Genomic DNA, 13196 nt, shown 5'->3' with positions numbered 1-13196 from the left:
CACTGGCTGCCGTTCATCTATGAATCCATTTAAAAAAAACTTTTTCTTCACTTGCTGTTTTTTAAATCTGTTTTTTAAATCTTGTTTAAAAACTCACTTTTATTCTCTGGCCTTCAACCCAGTGTGAGATGTTGTCCGTGACTTGAAGTCACTTCTTATGTACTTCTTTATTGTTTTAACTACAACTCGTTTGTGCTTCTATATCTTTTTCCTTCTGGTCTGTTTCCATCTTATCTTAATGACCTTGTAGTACCATATCACCCTATTAGAGCACTTCGCTCCCGCTCTGCAGGCCTACTTGTTGTTCCTAGAGTATTTAAAAGTAGAATGGGAGGCAGAGCCTTCAGTTTTCAGGCCCCTCTTCTGTGGAACCAGCTTCCAGTTTGGATTCAGGAGACAGACACTATCTCTACTTTTAAGATTAGGCTTAAAACTTTCCTTTTTGCTAAAGCATATAGTTAGGGCTGGACCAGGTGACCCTGAATCCTCCCTTAGTTATGCTGCAATAGGTGTAGGCTGCTGGGGGATTCCCATGATGCATTGAGTTTTTCCTTTCCAGTCACCTTTCTCACTCACTATGTGTTAACAGACCTCTCTGCATTGAATCATATCTGTTATTAACCTCTGTCTCTCTTCCACAGCATGTCTTTATCCTGTCTTCCTTCTCTCACCCCAACCAATCACAGCAGATGGCCCCGCCCCTCCCTGAGCCTGGTTCTGCTGGAGGTTTCTTCCTGTTAAAAGGGAGTTTTTCCTTCCCACTGTCGCCAAAGTGCTGCTCATAGGGGGTCATATGATTGTTGGGTTTTTCTCTGTATCTATGAAGCGCCTTGAGGCGACTTTTGTTGTGATTTGGCGCTATATAAATAAAATTGAATTGAATTGTTTGTCTTTTGATAAATGGACTGACTCTATAGCACTTTTCAACTCTCCCAGAGCACTCAAAGCACTTTATACAACATGCCACACACTAAGCTTTAATTGCTTTATAAGCATCCTCACACACATTCATCGGAGAGCAACCTGGCATTAGAGCCTCGCCCGTGAATACTTGGCACACAGACTGGGGCAGCCAGAGAGCGAACCACCAACCTTCCGATTATTCTACCTCTTGAGCTACAGCCATATTTGGTGTTATTGTGATATTTTTTATTTTTTTAAGTGCTTTATAAATGAAGTAGTGATGGGCAAATGAAGCTTGGGTTGAAAACAGGTTAGTTACTCAAAGCTTTTCAACCCAGTCCTCTTTAGTGACATCTGGTGGCCAAAAATATGAAGCACAGCTTAAATCTACAACTTTAAAATAAAGTGCTTTGTTGTGATTGGCCACAGGAGAGAGCTGAGTTGGCAGCCTCTGTTTAATATCAGTGATAATTCTGTGTGACACCAGGCTACCACTGTGGTGTATTGAACATGTCGTTTTTTTGGGTGGTTTTATTTTATTATTATTTTTTATTAATGTCTATTTGATTAATACATTTTGAGGAATAAACCTTCCTTGTTTAAACATCTGACATGGTGTGGTTTCTCTTCGATGTGACTTCTTGAGATTTGTAAACATAATGGATGAAAAATACATCTTATATGCATGTTTGTGTGTGTCTAATTTGTGGAAACATGTTGCAGGAGCATAGGTAAGTTTTGCATAAACACATCTCAGTGGAGCTTTAAAGCAGCGCAGACTTTGTGCTGGCAGTCTATTAAAAATGTTAAACTCTTTCGTTTTTATTTCTCGAACATGTTTAAAACCTCAACAGGTTTGCATCGTCTGACATCAGAGAGCAAGACCAAGGTGCTCACACAGCTGGAAGATGCATCAGTTTACTGTGCGGCATCTCTGACAAAGGGACAAAAATAGACTTATTAATGATTTCACTGCACGTTTCATATTATGTATAACCATCCACTGGTATGATTTGGACCCTTTGGTGTTCTGATTTTGTCTTCTCCTGTTTCAGAGGTTAGTGATGAAACATTTATATCCTGATGAGAACGGTCTCTTCTACGATGATAATGTTCTCAATCGCAGGAGGCGAGTACTCAGGAAATGGTTTGATGAGGATGAAAATAAACTCAGCTTTTACCATGAACTTGAAGGTTTTACCAAAGTTATTGTTTTTATAGATTGTGAGAGATTCCTAATAAACCCTGTCTTACTTGGTTTAAATCACGAGACTCCAACATTTTGAAATGATAAGGTGTTGTTGGATGCTTATGTCTTTTTTATCCTCCCCTACCTCAGATAACACATCACTCACTCATGTAGGGTTGTGAGGGAGGGTTATGGGTCGCGTAGGTCACAGTGGGTTGGGACATTCATGTGTGCTGAATAGGGATGGGTATCGTTTAGGTTTTATCCGATACCGGTGCCAAACTGGTACTTTTGAAACGGTGCCGGTGCTTAAAGAATGGAGAACACAAAATTGGTCCAAATACCTCTCATGTTCAGCTGTTTTTTTGTAAAAAGATAACAATGTTAGCCTTTTCTGCAGCTATGGGGCATATATGGTATCACTCTTGGCTGGAAGCAGCTTAAACAATGGAAAAAACACAAACTTTGTCCAAAAACCTCTCATGTTTAACTGTTTTCCACTTTTTCTTTGGTCATTTTAGCCTTTTTGTCCAGGGTGAAGGGAGTATCTGCCATCAAACAAGAAGACAGCCGCATGTAGCTATGATGGTGTTTGCTAGTTCACCTTACATGCATTAATGTAATAACGTGGTTAGCCTACTCAACGTAAATTACATACGAACAACATTAAGCTACTCACGCAGAGAAGAACGGCTGCTGCTGCATCATCATCCTCATCATTTCTGCTGCACTGGCAGGGCTAGGGGCCAGGACTCTCCTCTTCGGGTTTTTGGGGGATGTTGCTAACTCCGGGTCCGATAACAGGCACCACACCCGCAGTAGATGTGCTCGGTGTGAGGTCTCGCAGCAAGCTATCAAATACGGCGCATTTCTCGGCTCGGTGGGGGCAGTTCTTTGGCGCATGGGGCCCTGTTCTCAGCTCATACCTGGGTTGCCAGACTCTAGCGGCGCGCAACCACAGTATGCTGTGGTCAGTATGCTGATCTGTGCATTTTTCATATTTCAGTTTGTGTTTTAGGTGCTGTAGTTTGTTTTTTTATTAGTTGTTCAAACATAAGTAGGTACGAACAAGATATAAAACACAGCAAAGTGACAACAGTCGGCTAGGCAGCGTTGCACAGCAGTGACGTCAGGCAAAGGGCTTATTTGGAGTGGTTACACTGGCAGAGGTATTTGCTTATGTGCCTTCAAGCACACATGAACTTTAGTGACATACTGTAGGATCCAGTGTTTGTGTTGTTACCTTATGTGTGCCGCTAAGGGTCACTTTGTGTTTTTACAGTATGGTATTTTTATGGTACGGTGTTCAAGGTAGACACACGCAAGTCAGGTGTTGCTGGTTGGAAGGAGCGAGCTGTTTGTGATTCATGGTAAATGACGTTAAGATAAGACAACCTTTATTAGTCCCACACGTGGGAAATTTGTTTTGTTACGGCAGTGGACAGTGCAAAGTTAGAAAAATTAGAAACAACAAAAACAAAACAAAAAACACTGGAATAAGATCTCAATAAGATACTGCACACAATAGAATAGAATAAAAATACTATATACAATCAAATCAAATAGAATAAAATACAATACAAATGCTATATACAATATGGGTACAATACAACGATGCCAGAAAAGAGTATTAAACTTAGTGTTATTGCACATGTGTGGATGTGTTTGATCAGTTGGAGTCTTTGTTGTAGAGTGTTACGTCCCCACATGAAAGCTAGGCAAAGAGGGTGGGGGACAGTAACAGTTGGATCCGGGTTGAAATGAAAAGAACGCCAGACAGAGGTATTTAACACAAATTATCTCTTTATTATAATCAATTAACTCAATATTCATACAAACAGTAACAACACAAAGAGACAGCAACGGTGCCTTAATGATAAATCAGACAGACAAAGAGATGGTGACCACTTCAACAAAGGAAACAACTATAAGGCTTCAACAGAAAAAGACAGCAACGCCGCTATTAGCAATAACAGGCCAAACAAAATAATGGAGGCCACCAACACTTAAGGAAAACCACCGCTCAGTTAAGAGCTACTCACAAAGAGCCACGCACGGTGGGGCTGGTCACACACAGCAGGCCTTTTCCACACCTAGACCAGTATCACACACTGACCAGCACAGAGGAAAACCACCAGAAGCCTCTCCCACTGCTCCTACCACTCCACACCGTAGGCAGGACAATCAAACACCTAGCACTCAAAGCGGCGACACCAGAGAAAGCCACCCTCTCACATCCAGCCCATCCCCAGCTTATATAACCCCAGAGAGGTGATTGCTGACTGGGCCCAGGTGGTAAACGAGGCCAGAGGGGTGGAGCAAGAGAGGAGGAGGTGGAGAAAAACACCACGCCCACACAAGGGTAGTATCAGGAGGCCCAGCTAGGGCCGTAACATAGAGTCTGACAGCAGTGGAGAGGAAAGACCTGTGAAATCTCTCCGTCCCACACCGTGGGTGCCGTAGCCACTGAAGGAGCTGCTCAGTGCTGTCAGAGTCTGCTGCATGGGATGGGAGATGTTGTCCAACAGGGATGACAGCTTAGCCACCGTTCTCCTGTCACTCACCACCTCCACTGGGTCCAGAGGGCAGAACAGAGCTGGCCCTGATCAGCCTGTTCAGTCTTTTCCTGTCCCCGGCAGAGATGTTGCCGCCCCAGCAGACCACACTGTAAAAGATGGCTGAGACCACCACAGAGTCATAGAAGGTCTTCAGGAGTGGGCCCTCCACTCCAAACGACCTGAGTCTCCACAGCAGGTACAGCCTGCTCTGACCCTTCCTGTAGAGGGCGCCTGAGTTATGAGTCCAGTCCAGTTTATTGTTCAGATGAACACCAAGGTACCTGTAGCTGTCCACAGCCTCAATGTTCAGTGGTTGCAGTGGAGGATGTTTGTGCCTGTGGAAGTCTACCACCAGCTCCTTGGTTTTACTAGTGTTGATCTGGAGGTAGTTCTGCTGGCACCAGTCCACAAAGTCTTGGGTCAGTCCTCTGTACTCCTTGTCGTCCCCATCAGTGATGAGGCCGACTATTGCAGAGTCGTCAGAGAACTTCTGCAGGAAGTCTGCAGTGCCCCCGTACTGCAGACGACCCTGTCCAACACACAGCTCTGAGTTCTCACATACTGTGGTCGGTCGGTGAGGTAGTCCAGTATCCATGTAGTGAGGTGATGGTCCACTCCTGTGTTCTCCAGCTTGTCCTTCAAGACCATGGGAAGAATGGCGTTGAAGGCACTGGAGAAATCAAAGAACATGATTCTCACAGTGCTCCCAGTGGTCTCCAGGTGAGAGAGGGAACAATGTAGGAGGTGGATGACGGCATCATCCGCTCCAATGCCAGGCTTGTAGGCAAACTGAAGTGGGTCCAGTAATGAGCTCACATTCACCGAAGCTGAGCCAGGACCAGCCGCTCCAGGGTCTTCATCAGGTGGGATGTCAGAGCCACCGGCCTGTAGCTGTTGAGGTCCTTGGGGTGTGAAGTCTTTGGCACTGGTACAACACAGGAGGTTTTCCAGAGCTGTGGGACTCTCCCCAGCCTCAGGCTCAGGTTGAAGAGGTGCTCCATCACCCCACACAGTTGGTCTGCACAGGACCTGACCACCCTTGAGCTGATGCCATCTGGACCCGCAGCTTTCCTGGCTTTAATCCTCCTCAGTTCCCTCCTTACCTGGGTGGTTGAGAGAGACAGGCTGGAGCCTTGTGTTGAGTGTGTATTGGATGCTGTTGTTGGGGGCGGTGAGGAGTGAGCAGGGTGAGTAGAGGAGGTGGGAAGTGTCTGAGATGTCAGAGGTGGAACAGCAGCAGTGGGGGTGGGTGAGTCTGCAGCCGATGTTGGAGACTGCCTCGTGGCTGAATCAAATCTGTTGAAGAAATGATTCAGTTCATTTGCCCACCTACCATAGAGGGCTGTGGCGGACCGGTTTAATCTGAGAGACATGCAACGTGGGATGCACTCGCCAAGAGGCCGGAAGCCGGAGTCTGACTGCCACCGGGTTGATGATTCATTCTACCTCATATGGCCCAATGAAGCGGGGAGCAAGTTTCCGAGACGAGCCCCGAAGCGGGATGTTCCCAGCTGCCAACCAGACCTTCTGTCCAGGCCGATATTCAGGGGCCGGGGCATGGTGGCGATCGGCATAGTGTGCGTGCCGTTCCTTTGCGCGAAGGAGGGCTCGGTGAACGCTGCGCCACACTCGTTGACAGTGCCGGAGGTGATGTGGAGCTGATGGTACGGAGAGAGCTAGTTCCTCTTCGGGAAAGAGCGGAGGCTGATAACCGAGGGACGCTTCGAATGGAGATAAACCGGTGGAGGATGAGGTAAGAGTGTTATGGGTGTACTCCACCCAGGGTAGGTAAGTGACCCAAGAGGAGGGATTTTGACTTGCTACGCACCTCAGCATAGTCTCTAGCTCCTGATTTAGACGTTCGGTCTGTCCGTTGGATTGCGGGTGGAAACCGGAGCTCAGATTGACCCTAGCGCCAAGAATGTAGCAAAAGGTCTTCCACACTTGTGAGGAGAACTGGGGACCTCGATCGGAGACAATTTCAAGGGGAATTCCGTGGAGTCTAAAAACATCGGTAATCAACGTTTGGGCCATTTCAGCGGCAGAAGGCAGCTTTGCCAGTGGGATGAAGTGAGCGGCCTTTGAAAACCTGTCTACGACGGTGAGAACGATGCACTTTCCGGAGGAGTTAGGGAGACCGGTAACAAAGTCAAGGGAGATGTGAGACCACGGCCGGTGGGGTGTAGTGAGCGGGTGGAGCTGACCTACGGGGTGCTTAGTGGAAGACTTGTTGCGAGCGCAGACGGCACAAACAGACACATATGCCTTCACGTCCTTTATTAGTGACTTCCACCAGAAATGTCTTCTAAGGAGGTGTATCGTTCTACTCACGCCTGGGTGGCACGAGAATCATGCGGTATGGATCCAGTGAATGACCGCCCCATGGGCGGCGGCGGGAACGAAGCGCCGCCCAGGTGGTCCAGTACCTGGGCGAATGGTCTCCTCAACGTCCCAGGTGAGAGCGCCCACCACGCAGGCGGCGGGCAGGACGGTGGCGGGAGAGGGTGCTTCATTGTCGGAGGAATACTGACGGAAGAGCGCGTCGGGCTTGATATTCCGTGACCCTGGATGGTAGGAGAGAGTGAAGTTAAAGCGAGTGAAGAACAGAGACCAGCGGGCTTGGCGTGGATTTAACCTTTTGGCAGTTCTGAGGTACATTAGATTTTTATGGTCTGTCCATATGAGGAAAGGCTGTTCAGCCCCTCCAGCCAGTGGCGCCATTCTTCTAAGGCGAGCTTAATAGCCAGGAACTCCCTGTCGCTGATGTCGTAGTTCCTCTCCGTGGGGGTGAGTCGGTGCGAGAAGTAGGCGCATGGCCGGAGTTTACCTTGAGGCCCGGATCGCTGGGAGAGAACTGCTCCAATTCCAGCAGCAGACGCGTCAACCTCTACGATAAACTGCTTAGAAGTGTCAGGATGGGTTAGAATGGGTGCGGATGTGAATAATTGCTTTAATTTAACGAAGGCTGTGTGGACCTCTGGGGGCCAGGTGAAAGGTACCTTAGATGAGGTGAGCTGGGTGAGAGGCGCGGCCACTTGGCTGTAGTTCCGAACGAAGCGGCGATAAAAGTTTGCGAACCCGAGGAAGCTTTGGAGCTTCTTCTGTGACTCCGGGACCGGCCATTCCAGCACCGCCTTGACCTTCACTGGGTCGGTCTTCACCTGTCCACCTGCTAGGATGTAGCCCAAGAAGGAAATAGATGAAGCGTGGAACTCACATTTCTCTGCCTTGACGTACAGTCTGATCTCGAGCAGCCGCTGTAATACACTCCTCACATGGACGTGATGCTCTTCGAGAGTCCTGGAGAAAACCAGAATATCATCCAGGTACACAAAAACAAACACGTTCAGGAAGTCCCATAACACGTCATTGACTAGGGCCTGGAAAACCGCCGGGGCGTTAGTTAAACCGAACGGCATCACCAAATATTCAAAATGCCCTAATGGAGTATTGAAGGCCGTCTTCCACTCATCACCCTCTCGTATCCGAACCAGATGATAGGCATTCCGCAGGTCCAGCTTGGTGAAAACTGTGGCTTCCTGGAGTGATTCGAAAACAGAGTTGATTAGTGGGAGGGGATATTTATTCTTGACAGTGATGTCATTCAAACCTCGGTAATCGATGCACGGTCGGAGCGCCCCGTCCTTTTTTCCCACGAAGAAAAAGCCCGCAGCGACGGGGGAGGACGACGGCCTGATTATTCCTGCTGCCAGCAACTCTTGGATGTAATTCACCATAGTTTCTCTTTCGGGACAAGACAGGTTGTACAATCTGCTAGAGGGCAGCGGAGCTCCCGGGAGTAAATCGATGGCGCAGTCATATGGTCGGTGAGGTGGCAGTGAGAGCGCCTTATCCTTACTGAACACCTGCTGTAAATCGTGATATTCTGGGGGAATGGAAGAGAGATCTGGTGCTTCAAGCGTAGGCTTAGCCTCTGCACATACTATTCTTAATCCATTGGGTTTAGGTGATTTTGGCCCTTTGTAGGTATAACAGCTTCAACTCCTCTGTAAGTTATTACAAGGTTTCAAAGTTGCATTAAACACATATTTAGCTTTCCATAGAAGCCAGGATTAAGACAATTCAATAGGCAGTGCATTTCAACCAATAAAAACGTCTCTCTCCGAGTCCAAACCCTCTGAGCCACAGTCGGTAACCTTTAGTGAGCACTTAGTCTTCGACATAATTTTCTGTCCAATCCCTGATTCACTGCGTGCACCCACACCTCATCTTGTGACCCTGTGGCTTTTCTCTCTGCAAAGATTACTAGTCTGACTGTTAAAAGTACAGCTCTACTCTTTCTGCAGTTTTATTCCCTCCAATTAAGCCTTGACAGTCTGGGGTTTGCTTGTCTTCTCTGCAGGTTATTGATCATCAGCTGTGTTGGCAAGCTAAGACTCCTCTGCTACAGATAGATCCAAAATGGGCTCAGGAGCCATGTTTTCATTAAGAAAAAGGCACGGATGAATGGCAGGTAAGAGATAAAGGTCATCAGACCTAAGAGTCTAATAATCAAACCCGATAGCTCTCAGCCAGCTAGTCTTCAGTGTAATAGTCAGGCTGTTTGTCTGCTTTCTTGTGATTGAGGAAACTTGTAAAAGAAAGGAGGTGAAAATAAAATTGCTCATCAGCTACAGGGAAGCTGGTCAGACTATGTTATTTCATCAGTAATAAAGAGACTCAGGCTACGTCCACACTCGCCCGGATAAATCTGAAAACTGCGTTTTTGTCTGAAAATGCGCCGCGTCCACACTATCGTTTTCAGTCATTTTCACAGAGTTATGCGTCCAAACCGTTATGTTCCAGTACTGCGTATGCAACCTGCCTCATTTCTGTCTGCTGTTTATTTACTTTGTGCGTCTTTGAAACGTCACGGCAAAATGTCGAGGAAAAGCACCGAGTGTTTGAAATGGACTAACAGTGAGGTTATTGCTGCGAGTAACAGAAAAGTACAAAGTTGCAAAAGCAAATGAGAGTTAAAGAATTTGAAGAAAAGCTCTCTGGAGCACGTACAGACTGATATTAATCTTTAATAGGGCTGTCAAACAAAACAACTGCTGTGTAATGCCCTTCGCCATCTTAGTTTAATTGAGTCAGGAGACAGACACTATCTCTACTTTTAAGATTAGGCTTCAAACTTTCCTTTTTGCTAAAGCATATAGTTAGGGCTGGACCAGGTGACCCTGAATCCTCCCTTAGTTATGCTGCAGTAGACATAGGCTGCCGGGGGATTCCCATGATGCACTGGGTGTTTCTTCTTCACTCACTATGTGTTAACAGACCTCTCTGTGTTGAATCATATCTGTTATTAACCTCTGTCTCTCTTCCACAGCATGTCTTTATCCTGTCTTCCTTCTCTCACCCCAACCAATCACAGCAGATGGCCCCGCCCCTCCCTGAGCCTGGTTCTGCTGGAGGTTTCTTCCTGTTAAAAGGGAGTTTTTCCTTCCCATTGTCGCCAAAGTGCTGCTCATAGGGGGTCATATGATTGTTGGGTTTTACTCTGTATCTATGAAGCGCCTTGAGGCAACTTTTGTTGTGATTTGGCGCTATATAAATAAAATTGAATTGAATTGAATTGAATAGTATCTACAGAGCAATGGTTTTGCTGAAAGAACAGTCAGAACAGCCATATCAGTTCTGGATAAAGCTCATGCCCAGGGCGAGGATCCCTACCTGTCTCTTTTAGAGCAAAGGAACACGCCATTTGATGAGTGTAAATCACCAGTACAGCTCCTAATGAGCCGACACCTATGATCAGTGCTTCCAGTCACCAGATATCAGCTAAGACCCTGCATCATAAGCCGTTTTTTGTCACTGTCATGGACCCGGCTCGGGAGGTCTCGGGGGGGTCCGTGAGCAGTAGGGATTATTATTATTATGATTATTATTATTATTATTTGGGGATGTGTTTTTCTGCACTATGCTTCTGTGTTCCACTTATATGTATAGGCAGGGTGTGGGTGTGTACATGTGTGGCTGGAGGACAGCCACATGCAGGCCTGATGGGTGTGGCCCTGCAGAAGGACTGGCCACACCTGAAGTTCCTGCCACACACCTGTTGGTGATCAGGGCTCGTCGGGGGAGCTATTTAGGAGAGTGTTGGAGCTCCCACCGGCGCGGGATCATTAAGCTAAGACTCCAAGTCAGTGTGTGTGTAGTATTAGGAAGTGCGGATCGTGTGTGCAGTTGGAGTGCAGTTCCCCTTCTAGCATCTCTGCTGGAATTTCGACTGTGAAGCTCTTAGATCCCATCTTCTGAACTGCTCAACTCACAAGACAAGACAAAAGGGAAGAACCCCAGATATCCTTTTAGACTCCACCTGGTCAGTCTTTCTCAATCCTCTCCTACTGGACGTCACAGCTTCACATGGGTATCCAGTATCAAGTTAGTCAGACCTGGCGAGTCCCCTCACCCAAATCGGCTCCATCTGAAGTCTGCACTGGCTGCTCGGTGATACCCAGAGGATCAGAGATGAGAACTTTTTAATCAGAGTGTTGAACCATACTTCCTGTACAGGGGTAGATCAACAGTTGGTTTCCTCTTTTTCACCGTTCCTGCTTCTTTGCTTCTAACTTCTCGCACTCTTCATCTCCTCTTCTCTCTCTTTCATTACTGCCCTCCATTTTTCTCCATTTGAGTTTTTTTCCACAAACTTGTCCAAATAAGACAGGGAAATGTAAAAATTACACAAAATGCACTGAAACTAAGGGTTCGTTTTTTACTTCTAAAATATGATACAGAGAGCGGACATTTTTCTCTTCGGTCTAAACATCTCATAACTCCAAAGAATGAAAAAGTCAAAAACCCAACACATGCAGTGTTGGTCAAGTTACTTGAAAAAAGTAATCAGTAACTAATTACTGATTATTTCCCCTAAAAAGTAATCCCGTTACTTTACTGATTACTTATTTTCAAAAGTAATTAATTACTTAGTTACTTAGTTACTTTTTAAAAACACGATTTACAACCTGAATAGGTGATAAAGTGATAGATCTTTCAGCCCAATTCTACTTTTTCTGCATAATCATCATACAAAATGTAATCAAATGGAAAAGTCTCTTTTTAAAACTTGTTTTATTAGTTTTAATCTTTTAACTTTATGCATCAAGCAAACATTTAATTATCTGCAACATTCTCTGACTGGAAGAAATTAGTTTAATATTTAAACCTATTTTCTGCACATTCCAGCACATAAAATAAAATATTTTTGTGTTTACACTCAGTCAAGAAACATCTCCAAACTGCGAACTGTGTTGTCTAAATCTGAGTTAGAAATGGTTATTCATGCTTTTATTTCTTCTCGCTTAGATTATTGTGACAGTCTTTTTCTTTGTTTGAGCAAAAGGAATCTTGAGCGTCTCCAGTCAGTCCAGAATGCTGCTGCAAGGCTTTTAACTAAGACATGAAAAAGAGAGCACATTACACCAGTGTTACGCTCATTACACTGGCTTCCAGTACATTTCAGAATTCATTTTAAAATCTTGGTACTGACTTTTAAAGCTTTGAATTGTGATGCCCTGCCTGCATTGTTGATCTTTTACAACCCCACGCTCCCTCTCGCAGCCTGAGATCTTCTAATCAAAGGTGTTGGTAGTCCCACGAACACGTTTTAAGACCAGAGGTGATAAATCTTTATAGCAGTGGCCCCCAGGCTGTGGGATGCTCTCCCTCCATCATTACGCTGCCTTGATTGTATTTATTCTTTTAAAAAGCAGCTTAAGACTCATTTATATGTGCTGTATGTTTGATTTTTCATGTATTTTATATATTTCTGTTTTTATATTACTGGGAAGCACTTTGTGGTTTTCATCCCGTGAAGAGTGCAATATAAATAAATTGAACTGAAATTGAATTATCACTATTTAAAGTCTGTATAAAAGGTAGTACACTACTGTTACCTCTTGGGGAAGCTTTTCTACAATTTTACCTCGAGTTTTGGGCCCTTATTATCCAATCACATGATTAATCTTTGGGTCCTGTCAGAGACAATTGCATTTTAGATGAAATATAAATGTACAAGTCGGACAGAGAGCAACTATAGTGTATTATGACCGGTCCATCTTTGTACAGCAGGACCTGGAGACCTTCACTCAGTCTGTCTTTTTCTACATCAAGTGCTGTGCAGAGAATGTGACTAAAACCATCTGGGTTTAGTCACTGTGGGGGGGTCTATCCTTCGAGCTCAGGTCCTCTGTCAGAGGCTGGGAGGGTGCTAACACAGTATCTTTGCAGGTTTCCCCAACCTTAAGCACAATAAGTGAAACAAGCCCACTGAATGAACACTGGATTGGGAGGTAATTTCCTTGATTATTAATATGCAAATTCTCATGACCACTGATCAATGTCCATGAGTCCCATTCACAGAGAGTTGGGGAATGGCTGCAATCACAGCATGTAAGATGCTGACAGATGTACCCTCGATTCAGAGATGGTCTTTCCCTTTTCACGTAAACGGCCTCCTTGACTCCGCGCTCAAACCAGCGTTCCTCCCTGTCCAGGATGTTACATCCTAATCATTGGGTTTAAAAGCCACAGAGACGCGG

The sequence above is a fragment of the Neolamprologus multifasciatus genome, chromosome 9 (genome assembly GCF_963576455.1).
Source record: "Neolamprologus multifasciatus chromosome 9, fNeoMul1.2, whole genome shotgun sequence".
In the NCBI taxonomy this organism is placed as follows: Eukaryota; Metazoa; Chordata; class Actinopteri; order Cichliformes; family Cichlidae; genus Neolamprologus; species Neolamprologus multifasciatus.
This window is presented reverse-complemented; position numbering follows the sequence as displayed.